The sequence below is a fragment of the Pinus tabuliformis genome, chromosome Q (assembly GCF_031772625.1).
Source record: "Pinus tabuliformis cultivar Carrire ecotype Pingquan chromosome Q, CPIR1, whole genome shotgun sequence".
NCBI lineage: Eukaryota > Viridiplantae > Streptophyta > Pinopsida > Pinales > Pinaceae > Pinus > Pinus tabuliformis.
In genome coordinates this window covers 536,719,206-536,725,975 of record NC_142296.1, presented here as the reverse complement: position 1 = coordinate 536,725,975, position 6,770 = coordinate 536,719,206, and positions in this window count along the sequence as shown.

Here is a 6,770-nt window from a genome sequence, read left to right as displayed (position 1 = left end):
GATGAAATTCATCCCTAGTAGAGCAAACCAAGCCAAGTCTTTTAGGCAGCATTTTGACTTGTTATGAAGAGTGGGCCTAATTTGTGATTGTTTACTTTACATAATTTATTTTATACACTATAGATGCAAATGTTTTAAATAGAATATAAACAAATTTTAAGATTGTACACTCAAATGGATGGTAATTAATAACTAGTCATAATATATAATTTGTGATTTAAAGGTGACTTCTTCTCAAATAAATAGCTCTTATTCCAGCTAACTAGTAGCCCTCTAATCTTCTTGTAATTTTGAAAAACTCTAGAAACATGGCTCGCAAATGAAAATGTACTTTCATTCACTATAAATGAAAGTATTTTTTTCTTTCTGAAGAAAAATAATAATAATAAAATAGTTCTTATTCCAATAAATTGCAAATACATGTGTTTCCAAAGTGTGTGTAATAATTTAGATTAAATTCTAAAATAAAATGAAGAAGATTTGTCATAGGTGAAAAGATAGTTGAATTTTGGTAGTTGTGGTCTATATTAGCCCACAAAAATAAAAGAGAATGAAAAATCCCAATTTGGATTCAAGTTGGCTCAAAATAAAAGAGGTAAAATTTAAATTTTGAATTTTGAAATTGCCTCCAAAAGTCAAGTCAACCCAGCTAATAGAAACACCAATTTGAGCTCCTTAAACGACTATAAATTGGAATTCAACCTCACCACTTGAGAGACAATTTGGATCACCACAAGAAGCATCTAATCCTTTTTTCACACATGCGAAGGAGTCTAAGGAAGAAGTCGAGTTTTCTGAGGAGGAAGTTATTTTGTGGCAGCCGAGTTTATCCACCTTTTGACTTGCGTTGACCTCACACGTGTAGATGTAGCAGCAACTGTTTTGACCAAAATTATTCTAGGCAAGTTCTGGGCAGCAACAGGAGGCCGAAATTTGGCCTCTTTCTGGTCAGTTTGACCGGAGGTTGACTAAGGCTATTTAGGCAATTTCACAACAAGGTTTGACCTATGCGACTTCGTTGGTCTTGTTTGACCTAATTCCACTAGAAAATCAAATTGTGTCTCTTGCTGAATTGAACAATTTCTCCTAAGAAGCTGGAAAATTAATAATGATAACTTATTATACTTATTTTCTTTAACCTTGATACTTGCTTGTGAATCTAGATTATCTTCTTTGAGTTCTTTAGTTAGATCTTATCATTAAACAATATCAATAATAGTGAATGCAATAATAGAAGACACAAATATAGGCTCTCATATAGGGAAAAACCCAAAAACTCCTCTCTTCTTAGAATCTAATCTACTTCAAATGGGATACAAAGATCCAATCCCTAGACCAAGTCCTTCTCCCAGTACCACATAGGCCCTTTCTCAAGTCTTTCATTTGATTTGCACCAAACTGCTACACCCAACAACTTCGACTTACCAGCTACACCACTTCCACTCGACCTACAATTTCAGCTTTGCAACTCCTAAAGGAACCCTAGATCAGCGTCCTCCTGGGACCTTCCAAGAGCAAGACAACTCTTCCTAAGGTCATCAAGGTCTAGACAGAGTTTCCTTCCTCCCAGGTACAAGATGTTGCACTTCATCCTACTGCAACTTCGGCCTCTTTGTGCAGCCCAGAAATCCTAAAAATTTTGCTCATTTGAGAGAGATATATCCCAAAACTAAGAAATTTCGTCCTTCTTCCTTCTCCTTGACTTTCGCTCTCCTTCTTGCAGCTACCCAACTATAGATCAAATTTATGAGTGAATGTGTCTCAAGTGAAGTTGAATTGCTCCTTTATATAGCCTTCTCAAGGGGTAGAATTCCCTCCTTTAGATCGATTTGATAATCCTAGGGCCGAATTGTACTCTTGGAGGTTCCAAGACTTTCTAGACTCAAAATTAATTCTTTTTACAATTACAAATTGCCTGAAAGGGTCTTATAAGCATGTTGTTGACTTCATTGACTCATGACAATAAATCCTAAAACCTAACAAACCCTAGAAGCACAAAGAGCATACTTTTACCTAGAAGACCATCAATAATGAGCATGAAACTCATGTTTTATTGATAATAATTTCTTTTTTCTTTTCTTGTTTGTAACATAAGATACATATTGAAATGAGTACAACAATTGCGAAGACTTAAACTAATTACATTTCTCAACACTCCCTCTTAACTAGGGAGGTATTCATAATTATACAACTAGTACAACATCACATCTCAATCTAAAGAGTTCTCACAAGAAGAGTTGGATTGACAAGCCATACTGTAAGCATCATCATCATGACCAGCACTATCCCTGAGGCCTAGTTGGACAAGCTTTACTTTAATCAAGAGCATTATGTTGGGAGGCTTTACGTGTGATACCGCACTACCTCTACAAAGTACATACCCCATCCGGATGTCTACAAGGCTTGTCCTTTTAGGACTATTCTTATCTTGGATCTCCAATCCTGAGTCCTCAAAGAATATTGGTCCTCTTCTGCCATTCTTCTCTTGGATACCTATCACATCCTCAAAGAGTGTCGGTACCTTTCCTTTCTTGGATGTTATATCCTTAAGGAAACTACAGATGATTATCCAATCCTCCGCCATTCTCTCTTCATCACCTGAAGAGGAGAAGGCACATGTGATGTCCAACATCACTCCCTCTCAACAAGAGAAAGCATCCCTATTCTCTTTTAATCTTGAGAATAAAACCTTGCTCTTATACAAGGAGACTCCTTTACTCCCTCTCAAAATCAGAGGAGATCTAGACTTCCTTTCTATATGGGATGTCACCATCATAAGCCTTACAACTTGTCTTCATAAGAGTATGTCAAGCTCACTCTTTCCTCTGCATCATCGAGCTTTCTTTCTTTTAAGGTATCATGGATCCATCTTCTCTCTTTGATCTTGTGACAGGTTTCAGGCCAATCTTCTTGCTCAACACTTTCTTCTTTGACATGAAGGCATTACATTGTGTCTTCCCAAACTTCAAGTTGATCTTAGCTTCTTCTTTAAAGTGATCTTTCTTTGACATTCAAGTTTCTTCTCGCATTGTACCTTTAATCCCAACATGTCCAAATCTTGACTTCACAGTTGTCAGGTACCAGATGTCGAGCTTCCTCAAGACCCTTCATCCATACAATTGAACTTGCTTTAACTGCCATCATATATACCTGCAACATTCTTATAGGTAGAAAAATAATATATTAACCAAATAACCAAATCATTAACAAATTAAACTTACCCCGCCATGATGACCTCACCAACATCCTCATTGACCATCTACATTTGAAACTTCCTTCATACATCAAAGTGCCCAAGAATCGAACTTGATTACCAAGTTACAACTTTTCTTCCGGAGATTATAATGGATGTTAATCATTAATTTAGATATTCTAGAGAAAGTCTTAAATCTTTTATACATCCTTAAGTAAGTCAAATCCTAAGCATAATATATCCATGCACCTAATCATATTATATGACCAACTTTCTTTCACAAGATTCTTTACACATCAATATTATCCAAAGTTTTATATCTAGCGTGCATTCCTATGCTTTCATTCGATCATTTAACTATTCACATATCTCAGAAAGAGCCTACATCCTAAACCATTGCATTCTTTCATCCCTTTACCAGTATTGATTCCACATTACATGGAATGTCTACTAACGTTTGTCATAGTGCTTCTCCCAAGAACCCTTCATAATGATGTTTCTTCTAGGATCATGATGATCCATCTATGCAAGATGACTACCTCTAACATAAAGTTAGATAATATCTGGATGAACAATATGCAAAATGGTCTATCTATCCATTTATCTAGATGATCTCTACAAAGCAACTTAATCATGTAAATCCTACATATCTTTCTATCATATGCTTCTTTCTATGATGTTATGCAAAACATATTATTCTAAAGAAAGATTAATCTTCTCAAAGAACCTAACAGTTAGTGAACCTTCTTTAGTAGTAAAGATCCTTCACTTCTTCTTTATTTGCCTTCTTCTCAGGTTCTCCCACTGCTTTGGCTACATGAGCTTCACTTCTTCCTTTCTCTTATTGTTCTGCTTGTTTGGACAGTCCCTCTTAAAGTGTCCAAATTCATTGCATCCAAAACATTACACTTTGGATGTGTCTTTCTTCTTGGACTTGCCAAACTTACCCTTCTTCAGTGTCTTGACTCGAGCTAGAAAGGCTTAAGATTGTTCATCATATCCAATATCATCCTTGACCTTGATCCTTCCAATATGCACTGCGCCCACAACACTTCAAATGGAGTTGAATCCTTCTTGGAGTAGAATCTTGTTGCAAAGATGCTCCATTCTAGTGGCAATGCATTCAGTACAAAGATGGTTACTTCTAAATCAGTAATAGGTTCCCCAAACCCTTGCAGATGGTCTCTTAGTTGAGAGAATCTCACGAGGAAGGATGCCACATCCTCATCCTTTGACTTCTTCATTATGTACAACTTGTTTCTTAACAACATCTTTTGCCCTGTTGTACTTATCGAATACAAATTCACTAGCTTGCCATACATGACCTTGGAATTATTTTAGATTTGCAACAAATGGAACAAGAGAATCCTTAATTGGTTCAGCTATGATCATTTGAGCTCTTACTTCCCCTTTCTTGTGCTTTGCTAGTTTTTGTGTCTTATCTTTCTCGGGTTCAGCAACTTTTCTAGTAACATATCCCATTACTTCTTGTTCTGTGAGTATCAAGTCAATCATTTTCTTCCATGTTAAATAGTTTGATGCCCCAATGAGCTTGTTTCTCTCTTTGTGGAAATAACCCATTTGACTTAAAGATTCAGGCATGACGTAATAATATGTTACTTAATAATGTCTCCAACCTTCTTGATTCTTTTGAAGACCTTTGGAGAGTTCTTGATGATGTCCTTGATAGTTGTTCCGTAGGATTCCTCCACCAACAACTTCCAAGATTGATGTCTTGCAAATAAACTTACTTTTGCGAGATCAACACCCTTCTTGCGAGATTGATGTAGCCTTGATCTTCTTCAATGTAGAAACCCTAGATCATAAGGGTCTTCTACATACCCTAGATCATAAGGACAATTCTCTGTGTAGTCCTTCAAGAGACAATTCTCTGTGTAGTCTTCTTCTTTCAGGCTTCGAGAGCTTCCTATCTTTTGATAAGCAATTCCCTTTAGTGTCCTTCCAGCTACCTTTCCTTGTTCACCTTAGCTCTGATACCATGTTGGAAAATCGATAATGGTAGCTTATTATACTTATTTCTTTAACCTTGATACTTGCTTGTGAATATAAATTATCTTCTTTGAGTTCTTTAATTAGATCTTATCATCAAACAATATCAAGAACAATAAATGCAATAATAGAGGACACGGCTCTCAGCTAAGGAAAAACCCCTCCAAGGGGAAAACCCAGAAACTCTTCTTTTCTTAGAATCTGCTTCAAATGAGATACAAAGATCTAATTCCTAGACCAAGTCCTTCTCCCAGTACCAAGTCGACCCTTTCTCAAGTATTTGCTTTGATCTGCAGCAAATTGCTACACCCAACAAGTTTGACCTGCCAACTACACCATTGTTACTCAACCTGCAATTTCGGCTTTACAGCTCCTAAAGAAACACTAGATCATCCTCCTCCTAGGACCTTCCAAGAGCAAGACAACTCTTCCTAAGGTCAACGAGGTCTAGACAAAATTTCCTTCCTCCCAGCTACAAGATGTTGCACTTCATCCTACTACAAATCGATCCTGCAACTTCGGCCTCTTTCTGCAACCCAGAAATCCTAAAAATTTTGCATGTGTGAGAGATATAGCCAAAACCAAGAAATTTCGTCTTTCTTCCTTCTCCTTGACTTTCACTCTCCTTCTTGTACCTACCCAGCTATAGATCAAACTATTTCTTGTAGATCGAATTTGTGAGTGAATGTGTCTCAAATGAAGTCGAACTGCTCCTTTATATAGCCTTCTCAAGGGGTCAAATTCTCTCCTTTAGGCTGACTTGATAATCTCAGGGCCAACTTGTACTTTTGGAGATTCCATGACTTTCTAGACTCAAAAATAATTCTTTTTACAATTACAAATTGCCTAGAATGGTCTTATAAGCATCATGTTGACTCCATTGACCCAGGACAATAAATCCTAAGACCTAACAAACCCTAAAAGCACGAAGAACATGCTTTTACCTAAAAGAGCATCAATAATGAGCATGAAACCCATGCTTTAATGATAATAATTTATTTCTTCTTTTCTTGTTTGTTATGTAGGATACATATTGAAATGAGTACAGCAATTGTGAAGATTGAAACTAGTTAAATTTCTCAACAGTTTGACAACAAGATTTGACCTGTTCGAGTTCATTGGTCTTGTTTGACTTGATTTGACTAGAAAATCAGATTGTTTCTCGTTGAATTGAACTATTTATCCTAAGAAAAATAGTTGGGTGTTTCCCTACTTAGGGTTTTCCCAAGGTAAAAATTTGTCTCTTGTGTTTGGTTGTCTCTTTATAATCCTATTGTCATTATTGAATTACTATTAATATTTTCTATGTATAATTGTTTAATGATCTATGTGATATAAGTGAACTTGGTTAAAGAAATCATTGGAAGTAATTATCACTTTAGAGGATCCATTTCACTCATGAAAAATCAACAACGACTTGGATTAATGAAGATAATTTGTCATAGGCAGAAGTCCCTTGTTTGTCATTGTTGTCTTTATGATGCCTTCTTAATAACAAGGTTGAAAAAAAGGGGTTAACTCAAAATATCTGCATTAATGTCACTACCTTACCACATTGTAATTTGTA